General features: G+C 43.5%; 4 non-coding genes and 1 pseudogene across 4 annotated transcripts; all 5 read left to right on the top strand.

The window, feature by feature from the left end:
- The first annotated feature begins 3,149 nt into the window (after positions 1–3,149).
- On the top strand, positions 3,150–3,350 carry LOC130346901 (U2 spliceosomal RNA; annotated as a pseudogene).
- Positions 3,351–5,441: 2,091 nt separating this feature from the next.
- LOC130346913 (U2 spliceosomal RNA) lies at positions 5,442–5,632 on the top strand. The gene has a single exon (XR_008884947.1). It is a non-coding gene; the product is annotated as a U2 spliceosomal RNA (small nuclear RNA).
- Positions 5,633–7,725: 2,093 nt separating this feature from the next.
- On the top strand, positions 7,726–7,916 carry LOC130346912 (U2 spliceosomal RNA). The gene has a single exon (XR_008884946.1). It is a non-coding gene; the product is annotated as a U2 spliceosomal RNA (small nuclear RNA).
- Positions 7,917–10,004: 2,088 nt separating this feature from the next.
- Positions 10,005–10,195, top strand: LOC130346932 (U2 spliceosomal RNA). Its single transcript, XR_008884964.1, has one exon. It is a non-coding gene; the product is annotated as a U2 spliceosomal RNA (small nuclear RNA).
- Positions 10,196–12,277: 2,082 nt separating this feature from the next.
- On the top strand, positions 12,278–12,468 carry LOC130346911 (U2 spliceosomal RNA). Its single transcript, XR_008884945.1, has one exon. It is a non-coding gene; the product is annotated as a U2 spliceosomal RNA (small nuclear RNA).
- The last annotated feature ends 290 nt before the right edge of the window (positions 12,469–12,758 follow it).

Raw genomic sequence — 12,758 nt, 5'->3', positions numbered from 1 at the left:
GTACTATAGTGGCTGGTGATTTTAACTGTATCCGTACTGTTAATGACCGTGAGAGTGCTGCTGAAGTCCGAACTGACATTACCTCTAATGCTTTAAATCAATTAGTACAAGACTTACACTATATAGATGCTGGACTGATGATTGACACTGATGATAGATATACATATGTATCGGATAGTGGTCACTGTAAATCCCGAATAGATTATATTTTTGTGTCTGAAGGGATGAAGGTGGCCCGGTGTAATCAGATGATGTCGATTTTCTCAGATCATAAAATTTTATCTGCTGAAATAAGCATCTCAGAGTCCATTGCCTTTGGTAGGGGACTCTAGAAGTTGAATGTGAGTTTACTTGAAGAAGAGGAGGTAATGGCAGGTTTTAAAAATATATTTTTATCCTGTGCTGCTAAACATGACTGTTTTAAAAATATTTTAGACTGGTGGGATTGGGCTAAAGTGAACTTTGCTGGTTATTTTAAGTCTGTTTGCATTAAGAGAGCACAGGAGAAGAGGCGGAGAGATGAGACTTTAGTTTCACAGTTGGAGACTCTCTTTAAGTTTAAGAACGCTGGTCTAGAGGTGGATGCTGAAATTTGTGAAATTAAGGAAGAGATGAAGACAAGGTTGAAGGAAAGAGGAAGGAATATTGTTTACAGGGCTAAGGTGCAACATTTGGAGGAGAATGAACAATGTAGTCGATATTTTTTTAAAAAGTGTTTTAAGCCAAAGGGGGTCTTTAAGTCGGTTTTAACCTCAAGTGGTGAGGTGGTTGGTAGGGAGATGGAGGAGGAGGTTTGTAAATTTTATGAAACACTTTTTAGTAATGAAAGTAAAGCTGCTATTAATGAAATGGAAGACTACTGTAACATTTTAGAGGATCAAATTCCAGATGAGGAGAAAGTTTTTTTGGTGGAAGATGTTAGTGAAAATGAAATTAGAATGGCGCTGAATGGAATGGCAAAAGGTAAAACCCCTGGTAGTGACGGCCTTCCAGCTGAGTTTTATGTTGTATTTTGGCCTCTTTTAAAAGATGTTTTTACTCGGGTTGTGCAATATGTTTTTAAGTTTGGGATTTTAGCTGATTCAATGAAGAAGGGAATTATCACACTAATACATAAGAAAGGTGACGAACGTGATATAAAAAATTGGAGACCAATTTTATTGTTAAACAGTGACTATAAAATTATTGCTAAAATTGTTGCAAACAGGCTTAGGAATATTATTGGCCATATGGTAGATAATTACCAAGTATGTGCTGTACCCGGGAGAAGAATTACTGATAATTTATTGATTTTAAGGGATGTTATTTATTATTGTAATTTTAATAAGGTGCCTCTTTTTGTCGAGTCAGTGGATTTCGAGAAGGCCTATGATAAAGTCGCACACAAATTTATGTTTATGGCCCTAAAACATATGGGGATCCCAATGAAGTTATTACATGTTATTAAAGGGTTATATAATGGTGTTACTGGACAAGTTTTAATGAATGGCCATGTTGGTCCTGCTTTTAAGATTTTATCAGGGGTTCGGCAGGGTTGCCCACTCTCCCCAATCCTTTTCATCTGTGTAATAGAGGCCTTGTTAAAGAATGTTCAGAAAGACAAATGTGTTAAAGGAGTTTTTATACCTGGCAGTGGTGGGAGTGATCTTAAGGTTTTAAGCTACATGGATGATGTTGTGTTTACATGTACTTCAAAAGCAGATTTGAATAGAGTGAATTTGCATATTCAAATTTTTTGCTGTGTGGCCGGAATGTGTGTAAACTGGGGCAAATGTCATTTGGTGAATTTTGGGAAATGCGAAGATGTGTTGGTGGATGGAGTAGAGATAAAGGAGAATGTGGAAGTTTTAGGGGTCATTTTTGAAAAGAATCTTAAAGGGACAGAGACTTACAACAAGCTGGACAGTAAAATTGAAAAGAAATTGAATTTTTGGAAATTGAGGAGTTTATCCCTTAAAGGGAAAGTACTTGTTATTAAGACTGTGATTTTACCTTTACTTTTATATACTGCGATGGTTTTTCCACCTGGTAAGCTTTGGATGAGGAAGACAACAAGAAGACTTTTTGTTTTCTTTTGGGGATCCAAAATGGAAAAAATGAAAAGAGAGAAGGTAATGAGTACTGTAAAGAATGGTGGATATGACTTTCCAAATATTGATTTGTTTTTAAAGTTACACTATTTTCTTTTAATTTTCAAGACGATCCAGTGCAATAGTAAAACAGCTGATATGTGTAAATATTTAGCAGGATGGTTGTTTTCTAAGTGGGGCTGGTGTGAGAGGGATCTGAGGAAACCAATGGCGCTGATTATACCTACCTTTTATGTGGTTCTTCGGTCTTTCAATGATCAGTTTAATTTGAGCTCCTTGGGGAAACCTGAAAAGAAGAAAATAGAATATGAGTTGAGAAAGAGTGAAAAATTTAATGAAGTACCATTCTGTAATATTGCACAGTCAGTTAAGATTTGGAGCCTTTTTAATTCCTTTGGTTTATCAAATAGACAAAAAGATGTGGTATGGATGTCTTACCATGGTTGCCTCCCAACTCGAGTGTTTTTAAGAGGAAGAGGAATAAGAGTGAGTGAACAGTGTCCAAGAGAGGGTTGTGGAGGTAAAGAAGATATTGTACATTTGTGGTGGGACTGTTTTTATGCCAAGGAAGTTTTTAGGCTTTTAACAAGATTTTTTATTGCACTTATGGGTTTTAATGATTTTACTTTTGAGAAAATTTTTATCGGTCAGGACTTTAACATGAAGAATGATGCACGTGTTACTTGGATAATTTTTTCTGTTTTTAAAGAAGTTTTATGGGACTCCAGGAATTTGCTTGTTTTTAAAAATGTTTCCATTTCTCCAAGTGAATGTAGGAGGTTGTTGCTCGGAAGACTTTTTATTGCATATTTATTAGATAAGAAGAGAATGGGAGAAGACAATGCTGAAAAGATCTGGAAATATACCCAATGGTGGAAACTGTAAGTCTGACCAGTTTATGTTTTGTTTTTTAAATGTTTTTGTTTTCCTTCAGCTTTCACCTTTTGGTTTTAAGTTCTTGACCCTCGGTTCCCTTTTTTTTGTCTTTCCGCATGATGTTTTTTCAGACATTGTTTTAAGTGACGAGTCCTGGTAGGAGACCTGATGATCGTTCAAACAATAGTCTGTAACTGAGGAAAAAAAAAAAAAAAAAAAAAAAAAAAAAAATCTGTTCTTATCAGTTTAATATCTGATACGTCCCCTATCTGGGGACCATATATTAAATGGATTTTTGAGAACGGGGGCCGATTTCGAAGCTTGCTTCCGTCGCCCTATGCATTGACCCGATATGGCAGTATCTTCGGGTACAGTGCACCACCCCCTTACAGGGTTAAAAAGAAAGATTCCTACTTTCATTGCTACCTGCTTGCTGGCTAGCCAGCTAGCCAGCCCTGTGGGCCTTGCTGCTGCTGCAGCCAAAAAACAAAAGGTGGTGCTGCTGCTGCTTCTGCTGCTTCTGCTTCTGCTTGTGTCTGGCCGCTGTTGGAGCGTCCAGGCACAGGACTTCTGCTGCTGCTGACTAAATGGCCTCCTTAATTGGATCATTTGAGTAGCCAGCACACCTGTGCAGGTAGGGCATGACATGATAGGCAGCTGCCTTGATAGCGGGTGGGTGCTGAATGTTCCTAATTGACAAAATAAGATTAATGCTTATGAAGAAATATAAAATCTCATCCCTTCCCCAATATCGCGCCACACCCCTACCCCTTAATTCCCTGGTTGAACTTGATGGACATATGTCTTTTTTCGACCGTACTAACTATGTAACTATGTAACATAACATGGGGGGGGGGGGGGTCTCCTGGCTGTTCACACAGGTGTGTCATTGCTGTACATTGACCATGCATTGCTTCTGTGGTATTGCAAAGGCAAAGACAAATGCTTCCAGCCATCCATTGCACTAATGGATTGGTCATCAGCTGGCTGTCTATGTCCCGCATCAATATAGACCAAAGTACAGAGGGTTAGGCTATGCTATTGTGCACCTACCTGATGCATCAGAAGGTGCGAGGCCCTTGCTAAATTCTGTGCACAGACTTTGAGATCTATACTTTAGACTGTATCTAAACCTGCTCCAACATGGACTGACATTCTGGCCTACTTTCAGCCGATGCGACTTGTCTGTCGCTGAACAGTCGCTTTTTATGTATTCAGCACCTATGTATAATGTTGTAAAAATGCTCTAGAAGCTAAAGTCGCAGAAATGTCACACATATTTGGCCTGCAACTTTCTGTGCGACAAATTCAGACAGGAAAAATCAGTATAAATCCTTAGAAAATTATCCCCCAGTGTCTCCATCTGCTGGCGGTATTGAATAAGCATTGCTGCACTGATGGGGTATGCATTAGACGAAAAAAAAGAAGAAAAAGAAGAATAATACGCCCAGAAAAGAGGCGAAAAGGAGAAAAACGTTAAAAAACGTGAAAAAAAAGTAAGAGGAAGAGAAGGGAAAAAAAGGTGGAAATGGGTTTAAAAGTGATTTCGGCGGAGAAATATATATATATATATATATATATATATATATATATATATATATACGCGCACACACACACATATATATAAACGTATTCTCCGTTGAGATATTGCAGCCGCTGCTGTGTCCAGGCCCAGGAGCCTTAGCACTGTGCTGTGATGTCACTCAATACCACTGACATCACTAGGTGTAAACAACATCTCTCCTTTGCTGTGTATGTGACTATGGAGCTGTTTGGTGATGTCGTCTATTATGGCCTTCATAGAAGCAACAGGAGATTGTTGCATCCATCTAGAACCCTCAGAACTACAGTGCTATGATGTCACTCACTTCCACAGGCCTTGCAGAGTGTAAACAACAACAACCCAGCTTTGTTGTGTATGTAACCATAGGGATTTGTGATGTCACCTAGAACCTTCACAGCAGCGACAGCTTTATGAGGAGCATCAGCACTGCTCTGCCTGAGCAGAACCATCACCGCCATAGGTTGTCAAATAACCCGGGTTTAACCCACACAGGTAAGTCCAATGGGGTGCAGGCATGTCCTCTATGCTTACAGCTTCCCGTGGGTGTTGGTTTGATACCGTTTGGGGACAGCCAAGGAGGCATCTGCAGGCAACAAAGGTAGGTGTGTGCTTGTGTGTGTGTTTCCTATGCAGATCCTAAGCCCAGTGTCACATGCAAGTAGGAGGAGTAAGAAGGGTTCCTGGCAAATCCGGGTTATGGATTGCATTTAAAAAGGCCCCGTGGGAGTGCAATGGGCCCCTGTCTTGCTGCTTAGCAATAATGGTATGGGTTTAGGTTCTGCTGTGTGTACTGGTGGTTGACTGCCCCCCAGCCCAGAGTGTGCATGGAAAATTGTCTGGCAGCCTCCCTGACAGCAAGCAGTGATAGTGCCCATGAAGGGCACCTTGTTGGGCCCGCCCCTTTCACGGTTATCGCTTCTCGGCCTTTTGGCTAAGATCAAGTGTAGTATCTGTTCTTATCAGTTTAATATCTGATACGTCCCCTATCTGGGGACCATATATTAAATGGATTTTTGAGAACGGGGGCCGATTTCGAAGCTTGCTTCCGTCGCCCTATGCATTGACCCGATATGGCAGTATCTTCGGGTACAGTGCACCACCCCCTTACAGGGTTAAAAAGAAAGATTCCTACTTTCATTGCTACCTGCTTGCTGGCTAGCCAGCTAGCCAGCCCTGTGGGCCTTGCTGCTGCTGCAGCCAAAAAACAAAAGGTGGTGCTGCTGCTGCTTCTGCTGCTTCTGCTTCTGCTTGTGTCTGGCCGCTGTTGGAGCGTCCAGGCACAGGACTTCTGCTGCTGCTGACTAAATGGCCTCCTTAATTGGATCATTTGAGTAGCCAGCACACCTGTGCAGGTAGGGCATGACATGATAGGCAGCTGCCTTGATAGCGGGTGGGTGCTGAATGTTCCTAATTGACAAAATAAGATTAATGCTTATGAAGAAATATAAAATCTCATCCCTTCCCCAATATCGCGCCACACCCCTACCCCTTAATTCCCTGGTTGAACTTGATGGACATATGTCTTTTTTCGACCGTACTAACTATGTAACTATGTAACATAACATGGGGGGGGGGGGGGGGTCTCCTGGCTGTTCACACAGGTGTGTCATTGCTGTACATTGACCATGCATTGCTTCTGTGGTATTGCAAAGGCAAAGACAAATGCTTCCAGCCATCCATTGCACTAATGGATTGGTCATCAGCTGGCTGTCTATGTCCCGCATCAATATAGACCAAAGTACAGAGGGTTAGGCTATGCTATTGTGCACCTACCTGATGCATCAGAAGGTGCGAGGCCCTTGCTAAATTCTGTGCACAGACTTTGAGATCTATACTTTAGACTGTATCTAAACCTGCTCCAACATGGACTGACATTCTGGCCTACTTTCAGCCGATGCGACTTGTCTGTCGCTGAACAGTCGCTTTTTATGTATTCAGCACCTATGTATAATGTTGTAAAAATGCTCTAGAAGCTAAAGTCGCAGAAATGTCACACATATTTGGCCTGCAACTTTCTGTGCGACAAATTCAGACAGGAAAAATCAGTATAAATCCTTAGAAAATTATCCCCCAGTGTCTCCATCTGCTGGCGGTATTGAATAAGCATTGCTGCACTGATGGGGTATGCATTAGACGAAAAAAAAGAAGAAAAAGAAGAATAATACGCCCAGAAAAGAGGCGAAAGGGAGAAAAACGTAAAAAAACGTGAAAAAAAAGTAAGAGGAAGAGAAGGGAAAAAAAGGTGGAAATGGGTTTAAAAGTGATTTCGGCGGAGAAATATATATATATATATATATATATATATATATATATATATATATACGCGCACACACACACATATATATAAACGTATTCTCCGTTGAGATATTGCAGCCGCTGCTGTGTCCAGGCCCAGGAGCCTTAGCAATGTGCTGTGATGTCACTCAATACCACTGACATCACTAGGTTTAAACAACATCTCTCCTTTGCTGTGTATGTGACTATGGAGCTGTTTGGTGATGTCGTCTATTATGGCCTTCATAGAAGCAACAGGAGATTGTTGCATCCATCTAGAACCCTCAGAACTACAGTGCTATGATGTCACTCACTTCCACAGGCCTTGCAGAGTGTAAACAACAACAACCCAGCTTTGTTGTGTATGTAACCATAGGGATTTGTGATGTCACCTAGAACCTTCACAGCAGCGACAGCTTTATGAGGAGCATCAGCACTGCTCTGCCTGAGCAGAACCATCACCGCCATAGGTTGTCAAATAACCCGGGTTTAACCCACACAGGTAAGTCCAATGGGGTGCAGGCATGTCCTCTATGCTTACAGCTTCCCGTGGGTGTTGGTTTGATACCGTTTGGGGACAGCCAAGGAGGCATCTGCAGGCAACAAAGGTAGGTGTGTGCTTGTGTGTGTGTTTCCTATGCAGATCCTAAGCCCAGTGTCACATGCAAGTAGGAGGAGTAAGAAGGGTTCCTGGCAAATCCGGGTTATGGATTGCATTTAAAAAGGCCCCGTGGGAGTGCAATGGGCCCCTGTCTTGCTGCTTAGCAATAATGGTATGGGTTTAGGTTCTGCTGTGTGTACTGGTGGTTGACTGCCCCCCAGCCCAGAGTGTGCATGGAAAATTGTCTGGCAGCCTCCCTGACAGCAAGCAGTGATAGTGCCCATGAAGGGCACCTTGTTGGGCCCGCCCCTTTCACGGTTATCGCTTCTCGGCCTTTTGGCTAAGATCAAGTGTAGTATCTGTTCTTATCAGTTTAATATCTGATACGTCCCCTATCTGGGGACCATATATTAAATGGATTTTTGAGAACGGGGGCCGATTTCGAAGCTTGCTTCCGTCGCCCTATGCATTGACCCGATATGGCAGTATCTTCGGGTACAGTGCACCACCCCCTTACAGGGTTAAAAAGAAAGATTCCTACTTTCATTGCTACCTGCTTGCTGGCTAGCCAGCTAGCCAGCCCTGTGGGCCTTGCTGCTGCTGCAGCCAAAAAACAAAAGGTGGTGCTGCTGCTGCTTCTGCTGCTTCTGCTTCTGCTTGTGTCTGGCCGCTGTTGGAGCGTCCAGGCACAGGACTTCTGCTGCTGCTGACTAAATGGCCTCCTTAATTGGATCATTTGAGTAGCCAGCACACCTGTGCAGGTAGGGCATGACATGATAGGCAGCTGCCTTGATAGCGGGTGGGTGCTGAATGTTCCTAATTGACAAAATAAGATTAATGCTTATGAAGAAATATAAAATCTCATCCCTTCCCCAATATCGCGCCACACCCCTACCCCTTAATTCCCTGGTTGAACTTGATGGACATATGTCTTTTTTCGACCGTACTAACTATGTAACTATGTAACATAACATGGGGGGGGGGGGGTCTCCTGGCTGTTCACACAGGTGTGTCATTGCTGTACATTGACCATGCATTGCTTCTGTGGTATTGCAAAGGCAAAGACAAATGCTTCCAGCCATCCATTGCACTAATGGATTGGTCATCAGCTGGCTGTCTATGTCCCGCATCAATATAGACCAAAGTACAGAGGGTTAGGCTATGCTATTGTGCACCTACCTGATGCATCAGAAGGTGCGAGGCCCTTGCTAAATTCTGTGCACAGACTTTGAGATCTATACTTTAGACTGTATCTAAACCTGCTCCAACATGGACTGACATTCTGGCCTACTTTCAGCCGATGCGACTTGTCTGTCGCTGAACAGTCGCTTTTTATGTATTCAGCACCTATGTATAATGTTGTAAAAATGCTCTAGAAGCTAAAGTCGCAGAAATGTCACACATATTTGGCCTGCAACTTTCTGTGCGACAAATTCAGACAGGAAAAATCAGTATAAATCCTTAGAAAATTATCCCCCAGTGTCTCCATCTGCTGGCGGTATTGAATAAGCATTGCTGCACTGATGGGGTATGCATTAGATGAAAAAAAAGAAGAAAAAGAAGAATAATACGCCCAGAAAAGAGGCGAAAAGGAGAAAAACGTAAAAAAACGTGAAAAAAAAGTAAGAGGAAGAGAAGGGAAAAAAAGGTGGAAATGGGTTTAAAAGTGATTTCGGCGGAGAAATATATATATATATATATATATATATATATATATATATATATACGCGCACACACACACATATATATAAACGTATTCTCCGTTGAGATATTGCAGCCGCTGCTGTGTCCAGGCCCAGGAGCCTTAGCACTGTGCTGTGATGTCACTCAATACCACTGACATCACTAGGTGCAAACAACATCTCTCCTTTGCTGTGTATGTGACTATGGAGCTGTTTGGTGATGTCGTCTATTATGGCCTTCATAGAAGCAACAGGAGATTGTTGCATCCATCTAGAACCCTCAGAACTACAGTGCTATGATGTCACTCACTTCCACAGGCCTTGCAGAGTGTAAACAACAACAACCCAGCTTTGTTGTGTATGTAACCATAGGGATTTGTGATGTCACCTAGAACCTTCACAGCAGCGACAGCTTTATGAGGAGCATCAGCACTGCTCTGCCTGAGCAGAACCATCACCGCCATAGGTTGTCAAATAACCCGGGTTTAACCCACACAGGTAAGTCCAATGGGGTGCAGGCATGTCCTCTATGCTTACAGCTTCCCGTGGGTGTTGGTTTGATACCGTTTGGGGACAGCCAAGGAGGCATCTGCAGGCAACAAAGGTAGGTGTGTGCTTGTGTGTGTGTTTCCTATGCAGATCCTAAGCCCAGTGTCACATGCAAGTAGGAGGAGTAAGAAGGGTTCCTGGCAAATCCGGGTTATGGATTGCATTTAAAAAGGCCCCGTGGGAGTGCAATGGGCCCCTGTCTTGCTGCTTAGCAATAATGGTATGGGTTTAGGTTCTGCTGTGTGTACTGGTGGTTGACTGCCCCCCAGCCCAGAGTGTGCATGGAAAATTGTCTGGCAGCCTCCCTGACAGCAAGCAGTGATAGTGCCCATGAAGGGCACCTTGTTGGGCCCGCCCCTTTCACGGTTATCGCTTCTTGGCCTTTTGGCTAAGATCAAGTGTAGTATCTGTTCTTATCAGTTTAATATCTGATACGTCCCCTATCTGGGGACCATATATTAAATGGATTTTTGAGAACGGGGGCCGATTTTGAAGCTTGCTTCCGTCGCCCTATGCATTGACCCGATATGGCAGTATCTTCGGGTACAGTGCACCACCCCCTTACAGGGTTAAAAAGAAAGATTCCTACTTTCATTGCTACCTGCTTGCTGGCTAGCCAGCTAGCCAGCCCTGTGGGCCTTGCTGCTGCTGCAGCCAAAAAACAAAAGGTGGTGCTTCTGCTGCTTCTGCTTCTGCTTGTGTCTGGCCGCTGTTGGAGCGTCCAGGCACAGGACTTCTGCTGCTGCTGACTAAATGGCCTCCTTAATTGGATCATTTGAGTAGCCAGCACACCTGTGCAGGTAGGGCATGACATGATAGGCAGCTGCCTTGATAGCGGGTGGGTGCTGAATGTTCCTAATTGACAAAATAAGATTAATGCTTAAGAAGAAATATAAAATCTCATCCCTTCCCCAATATCGCGCCACACCCCTACCCCTTAATTCCCTGGTTGAACTTGATGGACATATGTCTTTTTTCGACCGTACTAACTATGTAACTATGTAACATAACATGGGGGGGGGGGGGGGGTCTCCTGGCTGTTCACACAGGTGTGTCATTGCTGTACATTGACCATGCATTGCTTCTGTGGTATTGCAAAGGCAAAGACAAATGCTTCCAGCCATCCATTGCACTAATGGATTGGTCATCAGCTGGCTGTCTATGTCCCGCATCAATATAGACCAAAGTACAGAGGGTTAGGCTATGCTATTGTGCACCTACCTGATGCATCAGAAGGTGCGAGGCCCTTGCTAAATTCTGTGCACAGACTTTGAGATCTATACTTTAGACTGTATCTAAACCTGCTCCAACATGGACTGACATTCTGGCCTACTTTCAGCCGATGCGACTTGTCTGTCGCTGAACAGTCGCTTTTTATGTATTCAGCACCTATGTATAATGTTGTAAAAATGCTCTAGAAGCTAAAGTCGCAGAAATGTCACACATATTTGGCCTGCAACTTTCTGTGCGACAAATTCAGACAGGAAAAATCAGTATAAATCCTTAGAAAATTATCCCCCAGTGTCTCCATCTGCTGGCGGTATTGAATAAGCATTGCTGCACTGATGGGGTATCCATTAGACGAAAAAAAAGAAGAAAAAGAAGAATAATACGCCCAGAAAAGAGGCGAAAAGGAGAAAAACGTAAAAAAAGTGAAAAAAAGTAAGAGGAAGAGAAGGGAAAAAAAGGTGGAAATGGGTTTAAAAGTGATTTCGGCTGAGAAATATATATATATATATATATATATATATATATATATATATATATACGCGCACACACACACATATATATAAACGTATTCTCCGTTGAGATATTGCAGCCGCTGCTGTGTCCAGGCCCAGGAGCCTTAGCACTGTGCTGTGATGTCACTCAATACCACTGACATCACTAGGTGTAAACAACATCTCTCCTTTGCTGTGTATGTGACTATGGAGCTGTTTGGTGATGTCGTCTATTATGGCCTTCATAGAAGCAACAGGAGATTGTTGCATCCATCTAGAACCCTCAGAACTACAGTGCTATGATGTCACTCACTTCCACAGGCCTTGCAGAGTGTAAACAACAACAACCCAGCTTTGTTGTGTATGTAACCATAGGGATTTGTGATGTCACCTAGAACCTTCACAGCAGCGACAGCTTTATGAGGAGCATCAGCACTGCTCTGCCTGAGCAGAACCATCACCGCCATAGGTTGTCAAATAACCCGGGTTTAACCCACACAGGTAAGTCCAATGGGGTGCAGACATGTCCTCTATGCTTACAGCTTCCCGTGGGTGTTGGTTTGATACCGTTTGGGGACAGCCAAGGAGGCATCTGCAGGCAACAAAGGTAGGTGTGTGCTTGTGTGTGTGTTTCCTATGCAGATCCTAAGCCCAGTGTCACATGCAAGTAGGAGGAGTAAGAAGGGTTCCTGGCAAATCCGGGTTATGGATTGCATTTAAAAAGGCCCCGTGGGAGTGCAATGGGCCCCTGTCTTGCTGCTTAGCAATAATGGTATGGGTTTAGGTTCTGCTGTGTGTACTGGTGGTTGACTGCCCCCCAGCCCAGAGTGTGCATGGAAAATTGTCTGGCAGCCTCCCTGACAGCAAGCAGTGATAGTGCCCATGAAGGGCACCTTGTTGGGCCCGCCCCTTTCACGGTTATCGCTTCTCGGCCTTTTGGCTAAGATCAAGTGTAGTATCTGTTCTTATCAGTTTAATATCTGATACGTCCCCTATCTGGGGACCATATATTAAATGGATTTTTGAGAACGGGGGCCGATTTCGAAGCTTGCTTCCGTCGCCCTATGCATTGACCCGATATGGCAGTATCTTCGGGTACAGTGCACCACCCCCTTACAGGGTTAAAAAGAAAGATTCCTACTTTCATTGCTACCTGCTTGCTTGCTAGCCAGCTAGCCAGCCCTGTGGGCCTTGCTGCTGCTGCAGCCAAAAAACAAAAGGTGGTGCTGCTGCTGCTTCTGCTGCTTCTGCTTCTGCTTGTGTCTGGCCGCTGTTGGAGCGTCCAGGCACAGGACTTCTGCTGCTGCTGACTAAATGGCCTCCTTAATTGGATCATTTGAGTAGCCAGCACACCTGTGCAGGTAGGGCATGACATGATAGGCAGCTGCCTTGATAGCGGGT

Source organism: Hyla sarda, unplaced genomic scaffold (genome assembly GCF_029499605.1).
Source record: "Hyla sarda isolate aHylSar1 unplaced genomic scaffold, aHylSar1.hap1 scaffold_804, whole genome shotgun sequence".
Lineage (NCBI taxonomy): Eukaryota > Metazoa > Chordata > Amphibia > Anura > Hylidae > Hyla > Hyla sarda.
This window is presented reverse-complemented; position numbering and strand designations above follow the sequence as displayed.